We start from the raw sequence: 14,988 nt of genomic DNA on the forward strand, positions 1-14,988 counted from the left end.
CTGAGATTGGAGAGCAAATGAAAAATTTTCTCCCAAATCCATTTAAAGAGGGATTACAAGTCAGCCATGTTTCAATTTCTCCTCACCTGCAATTCCTGAATTCTACTCTACTATCAGTATGGTCCTAGATGCCTTTTCCCTCTGCCTCCTTGTCATAAATTTTAAACTTATTTCATGTATGCATGGCTGTTGTTGCTCCCTTTGCTCTTTAATCTCTCTCTCATCCTCTGCCTAGCCCTCAGAAGAGGTCTTCATCAAATATTACATTGAAAACATTGGGATCCTTTACAAGGTCCTTAATTTGCAAACTTTACACTTCAAATCTATTTAGTTTCATCAACTATCCTCTTTAGTTTGCTCCAGTCTCAAGGGATGGGGTGACACTTCTTTTCTTGTCAATGCAACCCCTTCTTTTTGTCTTTTTCTCCCTTATTTCTTTCACATCTTGTCCCTTTGATCACTTTTTCCCTTCACATAGTTTTCAAGCCTTACTTAACCATTGAATCCTACGTTGTACATTAATGTGCTCAGATCTCAATCATCTTCATAATTTAAAAAAAGCCATACTGAACTATATATACTCTCATATTCTCCTCCCTTTTACAGTTACAACTAGAGAAAAACAAATAGATATACTGTCTACACCCCATGCCTTCACTTGTTCCAAACTTCTTACAATCTGGCCTTAATTCCTACTATTTAACTGAAATTGCTCACTCCATGGTAACCAATAATCTCTGCATTGCTAAATTCAATGACTCTCCACTCCACCCTCCAACCCCCAGTTGGCATCCTTTTTGTACTCCCAGCAGCTTTTAATTCTGTTGACTACAGACTACACTTCTTTCTTCCACCTATAGTCTCTCTTTCTTGCAGTATTTTATCCCTGATCTTCTGATTCTCCATCTTCATATTAGAAAAATCTCTCACCTTCTTCCTCCAATCCCCAATACTGTTCTATGTTCCTCCAAATTTTGGTAAAATTCTGATCCATCAAATATTTTATTTGTCTAATTTCCCTCAATGATGTAATAATTTATCAGTTTGCTTGAAATCATTTCCCTACAGAAGATTCCTATATCTATATATCTCTATTAACCTGTAAGCTTCCTAAGAAAAAAAAAACTTTCTTTTGTCTTTTTTTTTGTACCTACTGCTTAGCACAATGTCCAGTACATAGGTAGATATTTAAAAAAAAAAACTTATTGAATATGTAGTCCTTATTTCTTTACTGAGTTGCACTACAGTATCTCTAATGAGCAGCTGACATCTCCATTTTGATGTCCAATAGGCATGTCACACTCAAAAAATCAAAAATGGAAATAGAACTTGATATCTTCCTCCTTCCCCACAACCATATATATATATATATATATATATATATATATATATATATATATATAGAGAGAGAGAGAGAGAGAGAGAGAGAGAGAGAGAGAGAGAGATATAGATATATAACTAAGCCTTTTTTTTTATTTCTATGAAGGTCACAACTATTTTTCTAACCATTAAAGTTTGCCACATCATGGTTTCTCTTAACCTCTCATTCTATATCTATATCTATATCTATATCTTTATCTATATCTATATCCCTATCTATATCTATAACCTCTTTCATATAACTTAACAAATTTTATCTTTTCTTCCTCTTTAACATCTCTTATTCCTGCATTTCTCTCCTCATTAACATTTTTATCACCATAGTTCAGATCTTCCTCTTCTCTCATAGATGATTATAATGGATATTATATTGATTTTGCTACATCCATTCTATTCCCTCTCAAATTCAAACCATACAAAACTTCAAAACTGATATTTGTAAAGAGAGCTAAACATGTTATTCCTTTCTAGAAACAGCACAATACAACACAAAAGCACAAACATAAACAAAACAAACAAACAAACAAAAACACCCCTTCAAACAGCTTCCTGTACCTTTTAGACATTTTATAATCTGGTTGCAATTTACCTTTTTAAACTAATTATATTTTACTTTCCTACACACACTCTGCATTCAAGTTAAATTAGCTTACTTGCTAACATTTCATTACTGATGCTATTCCCCATGTCTAGAATGCTGCTCTTGTTCTCTATTTCTTAGAGCCCCTAGTATATTTCAAGGTTCAGCTCATGTCATCACCTTTTGGGGCACTTTCCTTTTTCACAGATTTAAGTACTTCCCTCAAATTATTTTATATTTCTTGTGAATGTATTTTGTTGTTTTTGAATGCAGGACCAATCTGTCATCTAACTTTTGTAGTCTTTTTCTTTGCTATTGATAACTGCTTAGGGACTTGATTTGAATTTCCTAATATAGTACTTCCTACCCCCAAGATAATGGGGAGGAGGAGGAAGTAAGGAGGAAGGTACAGGATTTCATTAAGACCTACTGTGTAACAGGAATCTTTTTTTTTTCTCTTAGCATCTTTCAATGAATAAAAACTATCAGTAATGTGGCAGATATTTATTGGATTATTTTTTGAATTAAATAGATGGGATTTTCTGAATAAGTTTTTCTGTGACAAGAATTACAATTTAACATGGATAATTTATCACATGTGTATTTATTTCAACTGTGTCAGGCTCAGGATCTCTATATAATCCAAGACATCACTTACAAAATCTGATAGATTAATAAATGCTAACTCAAAAAATATTATCAGGCCTTCCTTTGTTAAAGCATATAGTGGAACAATACAATCAAGAAGAACTGAGTTTAAATGAAGCTTCAGACACTTAATAGCTATGGGACCTTGGGCAAATTATTTAGCCTTGTTTGCCTCAGTTTCCTAAAACATAAAATGAGGGGAATAAGAGTATCTCATCCCAGGATTGTTGTAAAAATCAGAAAGGGTATTTGTATAGCATACAGGATCTGTCATATAATAATTATTTAATTATTAATTGCTTCTTTTCTTACAGATAATAACCATTTTAATAGTAATTCTTTGGATATTTTGTCTCCAGTTTTCTTGGGCAAAATAAAGAATAATAGCTACAATTATTTTCAGGTTCATAATTTGCTTTGCAAATATTTGTTTTATTCTCACAGCAACTCTGTGAAATAAGTGTTATTATTATTCCCAGTTTATAGATGGGGAAATTGTCATTGAAATAAAAAATGACTTGCCTAGAGTCACACAGCCATTACACGTCTGAGACTAGATGTGAACTCATTTCTTTCATTTTGTAGGTCCATCTACTATAGTTATGGTTATTATCATGATAACTTGAGGGAAGGTTTTTGTTTAAATTTCTCACCCCCACATTTGTTTGTTTGGGGAAGGAATAATTTGGAGCAGGTTTAACCATACCATGTATTTTAAATTACATTATATTTATCCAAAGGAATAGCCTAGGCAAACACTGATCTGGGTGGGTTGGTGGGTGGGGAAACAAATGAAAGAGTTTGTAACTCACAAGTGTTCCCTTCTATCCTCCTTTCAGTCTTATTTCCTCTTAAATTGTGGCAACTTTCTTTTTTGAATATATTCTGTTTTCTTGTCTTTTCCCTTTTCATTTTATTTGTTCTTTGTAACTATTACATGGGAACATAATGGGACAAACTAATTCATATTGTTGTTATTGTTCAGACATGTCTGATTCTCTGTGACCCAATCTGTAGTTTTCTTTGCATAGACATTCAAGTGGTTTGCCATTTCCTTTTTCTAGCTCACTTTATAGATGAAGAAATTGAAACAAACATGGTTAAGTGATATCACTAGATTTTCACAGCTGGCAAGTATCTGAGGCTAGATTTGAACTCATGAAGTTGAATCTTCATAATTCCAATACCAGTATTCTATTTACTATGCTGTCATATACTTATGATTAATGAATTATAATGATAATCTATTCCATTTTCATAAGCAATCACATCTTATGCTAAAGAATTGAATCTCTAGTGTTAGAAATGTAGGCTCCATAATAATTTGTGCAACAGATATTTTTAGATAAGAGGAATTTGAGAATATACTTCAAATTTCTTAAGTCTAGGCAGCCACCTACTCTGACTACCACCTGTAAGTCTGAAACCAGCAATTGATTTGAAACCAAAATCTTTTGCCCTTTTTTTTCAGAGAAACCTTAACAGAAAATATCTTTAATTAGTTATTTAAATAGGATGTTGCATTTATGGTATATTAATTGCTCCAAATGGAAATATGACTTATCCAATTCTTATATAAATTAGACTCCACTCCTTATCCATGTAAATAATTGACAGCCTCAAATATTAGTTTTTCTATGGCAAAACTATTCAATATTAATAATACATAAATGCATATTATGTTCTATAGAATATAATACATATGACGAAATAATAATTTATATAATAGTCTTTATTTCTAAATTATATATCTACTAAATGTATTTTCTAAAGTTTTTACAATACCTAGTTCAGATTTTTTTAAAATCTATTTTATCTTCTCTCTTTGCATCTACTTATATTTTGAACCATTCAACACATATGCTAGGATTATTTCATGCATTTTCCTATGCCTATAATATATTTGCCTTACTTTGAAAAATTTTAAAAAGGGAATATTTGATGAGTACACATATGTGTTGTTTATGACTAATCTTCACTGGCACTACATTTACTAAGCAAGCTGGCAGAGTAGTGAGTTGAGGGGAAGGAGGAGGTGGTTGATAAAGAAAAGAAGAAAACTCCAAAAGTTTCGTTTGAGGAAATAAAGACATTTTTACTGGGAAAAGAACAAAAAAGTTATCAAACTAGTAAGGAAACCAAAGAAGTATACTGAGTTCAGGAAACTGACCAGTGTTGCTATATATTGTGCATACTGACAATAATGATAGCTGGCATTTCAAAAGTGCATGATGATTTTCAGAAAAATATTCATAGATAGCATTTAGTTTTAAATTTTCCAAAATGCTTACAAATATCTCATTTGATCAGTATAATAATTTATTGAATTAATTATGATTGTAACACCCATTCTATAGAGAAGGAAATAGAGAGATTAAACTTTCTCAGAGTCACAAAGTTAGTAAATGTTTAAGATCAAATTTGAATTCAGTTCTTCCTGATTCCAAGTAGAGGAATTTTTCCACTCTGTCACCTGTGTTATCTAGCTACTTGCATACTACACACACACACACACACACACATACACACACACACACACACACACACAAACTATTTACATGTATGAGCATATATATGTATATATTTTTTCATTTTATTTTTTACAATCAACCTATATTATTATGCCTATTGCTAGCCCAACTTTACAAATTAGAGAACTAAGTTTCACGAAGTTAAAATAACCCAGAAAGTTAATATCTGTGAAAGTATTTGAAGTCAGTTCTCCTGATTCTGTATGTGACACACTTTCAGGAACTCCATATTAAAATAAGCCCTTCAGTAAGTAATTTTAGCTTGTTGATTAATGTAACTATAGAGTTAATTCAGTAATGTAGAATAAGTTATAATCTATCAAGAGTACCAAGACAAAAGTCTGTGCTTCTTCCATTTTTTTAAAAGCTTGTCAATTCACATAGTTTTAAAATGCTCCACAGCATTATTTTGTATGTTTTTTTTTTTTTCTGGGCGCATATTCTCATATTACATTTTACCTTTTCCTACAGAAAACGTAAGTACCTTGGGGGCAGCAAATATTTATATCTTTACCTGACTATTCCTATTCTATTGTTTTGCTCATGAAAACTTTATAAATATGCTTGTGGACTATATTAGAATATGTTATAATAGATTAGAATAAAATACAATATCAGATACATAAATTTTAGGCAGTAGACCATTAGTTAAAGTTCCATTATAGTCCCATGACTCTAGTGTACACAGCATCCTAAACAATTTTTATTTTGTGGAAAAACTTCTTTTCTTCAGACAAAGGGAAAAAAGAAGTGTTTTTTTTAAGGAAAATTATTATTTTTTGATTTGAGAAGAGACAGAGTGAAAAAGCTCTTTAAACTTATCCTGTGGCTGAACCTTCATGAGATATGATCTTGTGCTTTTAGTGTGAAAGGTGAAAAAAATTAAAAGTTATGAGTTCTTTGATAAATTGCTTCCAACAATGTCTCATCAGCAATTGCAAAACATGTTAATGGAATCCTAACTCAGTATGACAATACAATGATAAGGATAGTTATAGGCAGGTAAAATTATCTTTACTTTATACCTAAAAGTAAAAGTAAAGTATAAATCATATTTGAAAATTGAACCGAATCTAGTTGCCAGTATACGTAAGGGAATTTGACATTCAAATAAGTGTATAAAGAATTCATTTTAAAAGTGAAAAATCCTTTTGTTTTTAATTTGTTATATACACACATATATAATTCAATATGAAATAGGCCTATTTTACAAGTAGAATAATTCATATCAATTTATCAGTTTCCCTGAATTTGGAGGCGAAACCTCAATAAAACTGCATTATCACTTTTTTTTTTTCCATTTTAAATAATAATCTTAGTTTTACTATTTACCTAATAAAAGTCATCTCTCAGAATGATAGAGTGATAGAAATGTCCAGAAGCATTCCAAAATTGCAAGGGCCTATAATAATATGCTATCACCTTGTGTCCATCAAAACATAAAGATTCAAAGGAGGAAGTGATTCTCTCCCCCCCCAAGAAAAAAGAAGCAAAGAAAAAGAATTGTTTTACTTCCCCTCATTCCCATATATATATATAAACAAAACAAAAATTAAAAATTAAATTAAAAAAAAAAACAATACTATCAACATTCTAGCAAAGTATTAAAGTTCACATGAGCCTTAGAAATACTAAGAAACAATTATTTGAATAGGTATATTCTGGCCAATAAGAAGGAGTGATTTAGATTCTGAATTAAATGTGCTTTTGCTGAGGTGGAAACAAAATTCTAACTAAAAGAGTAGATCTAATAGAATCATAAATTTTGATCTGTAAGGAGCTCTTCTTTTACAGGTGGAGAAACTGAAGCTTGAAGTGATGAGGATACTTGCTGGATGGAGGTGACACTGTTAGTAAATATTAAAGCAAGGATTTGAACCCAGGTAGTCTGCCTTACCCCCAGTATTTTTCCCACGATACCTCTACCCTAATAAAGTATACAAAGAAAAACATTTCATTTTTCATTATCAAGTTGGAGATATAATTACCATAGTGAAACAAAAGCTTAAAATGTTCACGAGTTGAATTTAACTAAAGAAATGTCAAGCTTTTATCCATATATTCCATTTTTCCTTTTTTGAAGAGGGTAAACAGGCATTTTTTAAAAAAGAATACAGTATCATTGTTTTCTTCCAGGAAGATAACAAGAAGAATGATCAATCTTTCAATATAAATTAGAATTGAAGGAATATTGAAGATTTAACTGGAGAACAGAACCTTTCATAAAGTAAAACATAAAAACTTGCCCGGTATTCCTCCAAAAAAAATGTAGGGGGTGGAAACTGTATAGTAATAAACCCAGAGGTATCAAGTATGTTCATTCTCTGTTCATATGATCATGAGGAAGATACTATGATGGTCCTTAGTCATTTGTCTGTGTTGACTAGGAAGAAAGTATAAAATGCAGTTAATGGATTTTCTCTATCAGACAGGGAAATGGTCCCTTTTCTAAAACATAGATAGGTAACAGACATCTCATCAACCTGAACTTTCATTTGCAGGTAGTAAGCCCTGCATCCTAGCAAACAAGAAACAGATCTCTATGTGTGGGAACATTTTTATAAAGAACTTTATTCAAGCTTGTTTCATTACTTTCTTCTCTGGTAGTATGGAGGGTGAATTAAGTTGAGCACAAAAGATTTTCACTACCCTGAATTACCTGTTTCACCTTGAAAAGCCACACAAAATGAAGCTCTTAGAGCCTTTTGAAAATGACCTTTTTCCTCAGCAATGATTTATCTTTCCTCTCGAAAATCCCTTTTACAAAAGGGAGTATGATTAAAGGAAGCCAAGCAGCACAAACATTCGCTGAAGATCCCGCTTATCTAGAACTCCCTTGACAATGTATGTTTTGGGGTTGGGAATGCTGCAGGTTCAAGGGATAATTCTGCCTTTCAAGCACTTCAATTTATTTCATGCCTGAGCACTGGCATTGTGCGCAGACAAGATGAAACGCATCATTGTGTAAAGAAATTGAAATGAAATCCTACTTGACCCAGCAGGATGGGGCATTATGTTTGACTCAGTAGTGATTCCTGGGATAATATCTAATTCCAGGAGGAAAATTTCTTGATATGGCCACCTGCTGGGACTGGCTTTGTCCGGGGATCACAAGTTGTTCTGGGTGACTAGGCTCAGGACATGCCTGGAAGAATGCAGCCAGTCTCCTGCTGGTATTTAGATCTCTTCATTTTCTCCATGCCTTCTATTCACTGGGAAGCACTGAATGGAGCAGGGGGGGTAGGGGAGACACAGAAGCACTTCCACACTCCTGTGGCAATGAGAGCAGTGAGTCAAGGCCCGCTTGACCCAGGTTTCTTATTTATTTAATTTTTAGAGAGACATCATTATTTCTTCACAGGGTACTTTTTAATTTTTACACTTACTTGGTGCAGCCCCTTGCATGTCTTTCTCTGTTCAGTGTGTGTGAAGTGTTTACTTTGAAAAGGCCGCACACCGATAGATTAAATAAAATGGAAACACTCCGTGTCTCACAAGAGGGAATCGTGCAGACAGCTTTATTACTTCTATCAGAGAACAAAGATTTTTCCCCAGCATGTAGAAGATTATTAGGCCAGAAGCAAATAAATGGAATGTGCAACGTCAAATCTTCAAATGTGACCAAGGAAAATTGTCTAAGTGATTTCCACATAATTATATCTTCTGAAATAAATTCAATTCCTTAAGTCTGTTCCTAAGATTTTCCTTATCTTTTAGGCTTTCTAAGATGTTTTGGAACAGACATTCCCCGTTAAACAGTGAGCGTACATACAAAAAAAAGAGTAGGGAAGATTCTATTTTCCTCTCCATTCCTGTCCTACTCCCAATCTTGCTTACAACCACAACAAAACCAAAAATACAAAATATCAAATATTAATGTTAAACATACAAAAAAACTTGCTTCTTATTTGTGTACAAAATGATATCATAAAATAATGAGATATTTTCTCTTCACTAGAAATCATACTGTACACAAAGCTGATTACCAATTTTTCTTACCTGCAAATTTAGACACTTAAAAATGAGACAATCAATAAACATTTATTAAGTATCTATATATCAGATATTCTACTAAGTACTAGAATAAGTTAGAAAATTATAAGCTATCCATACAATTTTGCTTCTAGGGTTTTGTTACATTTATTATTTTCATGATATTTTGAATAGCAAGGTGACTATAGCTTCTTAAAATTATGTATTTTCTAATTTTTCGCATTTTCTAAATGCTTGAAGCAATGGGTATTTTTACAACTAAAGAGAAAAGAATTAGCCTTCTATAAGACATATTGCAATAAGACATATTCAATAAACATTTAAGAGATAAGTCAACTTGTACAAAATTATAAAACAATTTTCAGATCTATATTTGATATTGTATATAAAAATATATCTAAGTGGCTCACAAATACTTAATATGGAATTACATATGGCTATTTATATATGATAGTCATCTATCTATATATGCCATAACGCATACATCTATGTGTCTGTATCATTTTGCTTCATTTTCTTTCCATATTTATATTGCTATCAAAATAGTAGATATCTACAGAATTCCATTTATGTTTGCATAATTTCCAAATCTTCTGATTTGTGTGAAATATATTTCCAAAATCTTCATATTTATGTATAATCCAGCCTAGTATCTAGATCATAAACCATTATACAAAACAGGTATGGAAAATATACATTGAGAAAAATCTGAAGTTGGAATGTTTTGAATCATTTAGAATTAAGATACAGATTCAGTTAAACAATATGAATCTAAGTGTTACTGTTATTTTAATACCATATGGTAAAAAATACCTTTGAGAAATATTTTTGTTAATAAACAAAAGTAGAAAATCCGAAAAGGATCATATTTTTTTACCTCAAATTTGATCAAATATTAGTTATTACATTCCTTTGCCAGACACTTTAAAACATATATATTCCCATCATTTAAAAAATATTATATAATTATGAATTAAATTGCCATTAATAATTTTCAAAATTCAAAAAATTCAGAAATATACATATGTGTAAGCATATATGAGTATATATAATCATATGTTGTATAAAACATCGTGTAAGAATAATCAAGCAAAAAGAAATTTCTATAGTGATTAGTAAACAGAAGATTTTGTCTACATGATTTTAAAAATTTATTCTTTCTTTCAACAAATACTGATGAGAAGTTTAAACAAATGTAAGCCTCAGACTCTACCTTCAAGAAACCTATAACTTTATTGGGGAGGACAAAACTAACAAGCTCAAATATGTAAATAAAATTGTCATACAACATATAACATGATTGTATATTAAATTATTGGCTTAAATGATAAATGTTATAGGATTTCAGACAATTCTGAGGTCTTTCCTGTTGTGTTTCAGGATAAGCAACTGGAAGGAAAAAGATATTAACTGGACTTTTAAAAGATGAATAAGATTTGTATAGTATTTGTAGGGAGCATTACTTCTTGACTAGTAGTGAAAAGAAAGGGAGGAAGGAGATAGTTCTAAAAACTATTGGGTTTAATTATAAAACTGCACTTTAGGAAGTGTACTTTTAATATAATAGTGAGAATAGAATACAAATTAAAGGGAGATGGGAACAATAACAAAATAATAATAATAATAATCAGTCCTTATCCTCAAAAAACTCACATTCTGTTGGGGGATTTAATCTAACTTCAGACTGCATTCAAGTTTCTACTTTAGAATTATTAGTTTTTCCACTTGAGATAGAACATATAATTTGGGAATGTTGTTAGCATTTATTTTTTGCTTAAAAGTATTTGGTTATATGGATGAAGAATAAAAGATGATGTTTAGAGAGAAAGAACATGTCTCCACATTAAGAAAAATGAACCACTTTAAGCATTCATGAATTTTGTACAAAATTTAACATACACTTTCTATTTGTGGTAAATGTGGGCAGTTTGTTAGCTATATAATATTTATATATTCAACTATACAATGTATGGATCATCAAACACATACACTTATTGCTTTAACTTTAATAATTTTTACATTTGGTATTTTTCCCAAGATAATTTTCAACATTCATTTTTATAACATTTTAAGTTCTGAATTATTCTCCCTTCCTCCTTTCCCTTCCCCTTCCCCAAGACAGCAAGAATCTAATATAGATTATATATTTAAAACAGTGCTAAACATAATTCTATAATAGTTATTGTAAAAAGAAGAATCAGAATAAAAGGGGAAAACAAAAAAAGCATATAAAACAAACAAAAAAAGTGAAAATAGTACATTTCAATTCGAATTCAGACTCTGGTTCCTTCTGTGAATGTGAATAAAATTTTCCACCATGAATTTTTTGAAATTTTCTTAGATCATTGTACTACTAAGAAGAGCTAAGTCTATCATAGTTGATCATCACATAATGTTGTTGTTACTGTGTGCAATGTTCCAGTTCTGTACATTTTACTCAGCATCAGTTCATATAATATTTCCAGACTTTTCTGAAATTTGCCTGTGATATAGTTATTTCTTAAGGGAATCTTTCATAGTCAAACATCACTAGAACAACATAAAGTATTCTTTAGTTATCCTGAATGTTATCACAGTTTTTTAAGCTAACTTTATTTAACCATTTATTTATAAGAAGTGGTTTTGTCTGCATAACCCCAAAACAACCCATTGATTCTATCCTTCAGGCATATAACTTTTGAATTCAGTGGGGAAAACAAAATAAATAAAATGTCTCAGATGGTTATGTAGCTCTGTGTAAGCATTTGCTATTTTCATGATAACCAACTCAGAAATCCAGGTCAAGAGTAAATAGGTCAAAAGAGAATATCAACACTTACAAAATGAGAGCCAGAAAAGCAACAGTCTTACTTATGAAGATTGAGGTTTCAAGGACCAAAGACTAAAAAAAGGTAACTCTAAGTTAAAGGAAGAGAAACAGATGACTTGATGCTGAATTAGATAATGATTGAGTTAAATACCCACCAGTGGTCCCAACAGTTAAGGTAGGAAAACTAAGGATAAAGCACTGAAAGTACAAGTCAATGTCTTGAGCAAGATATATTTAGCAGGCACAATGGAGAGAACACTGGACCTTGAATTAATAAAAATTCAAATCCAGCCACAGATGAGTTTTTTTGCTTTGTGACCTCAGACAACTAATTTAACCTATCTACTTCAGTTTTTTCATCTATAAAAATGGAAATAAGTCACTTCCTTCCAAAGTTTGTGAGATTAAAATGAGAATAATAGATTACTATTATTAAATGAGTCAGAATTAGATTCTGTGAAATCTATGATCCAGAAATACTGGATTGTTCATGGCATTAATCAGATCTGTGACTTTCTTTTCATTCTTCCTTCACACCTACCAATCATCCTCTTAAAGGCTCTAACCACATTTTTTTGGACTACTACAGTTCCTTTACAAATAGTCCATTTTTTGTCTTCCCCTATTTACCCACTTGTATTATGTGAAACACAATGTCATTGATTTAATACTCCCAAAAGACCATGCTGTTAAGTTATCCTTTCCAGTCTATAATTTCAGTGAATCCTTCCTGACTACTAAATAATGTCTAGACTCTCTAGCTTGGAATGCAAATTTTGCAATCTGCTTCTTAATTAACTTCCAATATTGCATTATAACCATTGTCCAACAACATTGGTTTATTTATTACCACCAGAAACAGTTATGTCTGGCCTAGCTCCTTGAAGGACTCAGAATCAGCCAGACTCAGGATAAACAAAAGTCCTTGCCCCACATTGGGTGACAAAATATAATGATCTGTTTCTCTAGATTGTAATCCTTCTCTGGGTTCAGATTTCTTGGGGAGCTTTTTGAGGCAGCCTTCCTTTCAGTTCTGTTCCAATAATCACCAAAATGCAGCCAGGAGTTAAAATCTTGAGCCTTTATTGTGTCCTTCAAAATCTTAAATCTTTTCCTGTCAGAAATGTCTCCAGCCAGCTTCAGTCTCTAGCTCCCTCTGAATCCAAAGCCTCCAGCCAGCACAAAGGTAGACATGGGAATGAAATCTTGACTCTGAATCTCCTAGAGTGTGGGATTGTGGGTTTCCCAGAATTCAATCCTAGATGTGAATCTCCCGGAAGTCCATGAGCAGACTTTGCCTTTAGACTTGTGAATCTGCTGGACTTGCGAATCCACTGAATCCTAGCTCTGAATCTCCTCAAGCTTCCCTGAAGTTGTCCCCTTAACTCACATCAGATTGACTCATTCCAGACAATATTGGCTCCTTATATCCTCCCAAAGAATGGGCTTGTGGGTACTTTCTGGGTTTGTGGAAACTCCTTAAAGAACCAATGAGTGAGCTCTTTTAAAGGTGTAAACTCCTTCAAAGGTTTGAACTCCTTTGAAGGTGTAAACTCCTTTAAAAGCGTGAACCAAGAAGATTACATTGTCTTAAGTTCTGACCCATAACATCTGTGAGAATCCTAACAAGAAACTATCTTGCACTTTTCTGCTTTTGTTTGTGTGAATCATTCTGTCTGGAAAAATATTGTATTGAATAGTAATTCATTCTTTATTGCCTCCATCTATTTATTCGTTGCTATATTTGAAGTAATTCCTTTAGAAATTCCACATTTATGGTACACATCAAATTACCCCCTTTTCTCCATTTAAAAGTAAATGCTTCTTCATTTCTTGTAGAATTCATTGTTCATTCCAGTTGCTTTGATACTTCTAATATGTTAGTAGACCAAAAATGTTATCAGTACTGGGACTTTTTCATATGTCCTCCATAGACACCCAATTCAAATATAGGAAATTAGTCTCAAGATCTTTTAACATCACATGACTAAGAATGCAGTATAGCTTGCTCACTATAAATAAGCAAAGAAGTGGTTAAATTGGTCTATCAAATATTTGTTATTGCTTCATATTATAAGTATCTCAAATTTATTATATGATTGGAATGTTAATTTTAAACACATAGTGACTTAAATTTTACTTATATTTGCACATCATCTTCACACACACACACACAAATTGTCACCTTTTTGTGTATAGAGGATGTCTTCTTTTTATCCTTAATAATTCCTATAATGGTGTTGGACATATTTAACACTCAAAACATATTTTCTGAAGAAAATGAGAATCAGTAAAATAATTAATTCTTGGCCAAGATGGTGGACAAGGCACACACGACTTTCTAAGCTCCTCTTATACCTTCACGACCAATTATTAAATTCAGCCTCAAAAATAATGCTTGACAAGTAAAATTCAAGAAGATTAGAAGTACAACAACTTACTGGTCGAAGATAATCTGGAAGATTGCCAGAAAAGGTTTGTCCTGAGCAGCAGAAACAGACCAGTGCAAACAGGGATAGAATTACAGATTAGCATATTAAACAGACTGGGTGGGGGTGAAGGGGGGAGTGGCCTCTGTGGTTAGAAAATTTATAGGCATGACTGCCATAGGCTGACTGCTCTCTTTTGGTTGCAAAGCAGTAGATCAGCAGAAAAATTAAAGCCAAAGGTAGAGGGTATTCTAAAAAACACCAGAACCTAACAATATCTGGCTATACCCACCCAAAACTGGAAGTGACTCAGGACAGACCACAGCATAATTGTGCAACTGTATTCTGCAGCACTAACTGGGATAATCACAAATCTGCACAGAAAGGGGGCGCAGCCCAGGGCAACCTCTAATCTGCACAGTGGGGGCTCTGCCTGGGGCAATAGAACTTCCCCAGTGGAACTATGCTTCCCTGGGCAAAGGCAATTCTAGTCTGTGTGGGGGTATTTGCTGGTCAACTGCTAATACCCACAGCTCCACAGCAGGCTTTGGCTTGGTGTAGTGACACTTATGCTGCTTAGACTCTAGTCCCAGGGCTGTCAGTAATTTGCAGAGCAGG

This window comes from Sminthopsis crassicaudata, chromosome 4 (genome assembly GCF_048593235.1).
Source record: "Sminthopsis crassicaudata isolate SCR6 chromosome 4, ASM4859323v1, whole genome shotgun sequence".
NCBI classification, from domain to species: domain Eukaryota; kingdom Metazoa; phylum Chordata; class Mammalia; order Dasyuromorphia; family Dasyuridae; genus Sminthopsis; species Sminthopsis crassicaudata.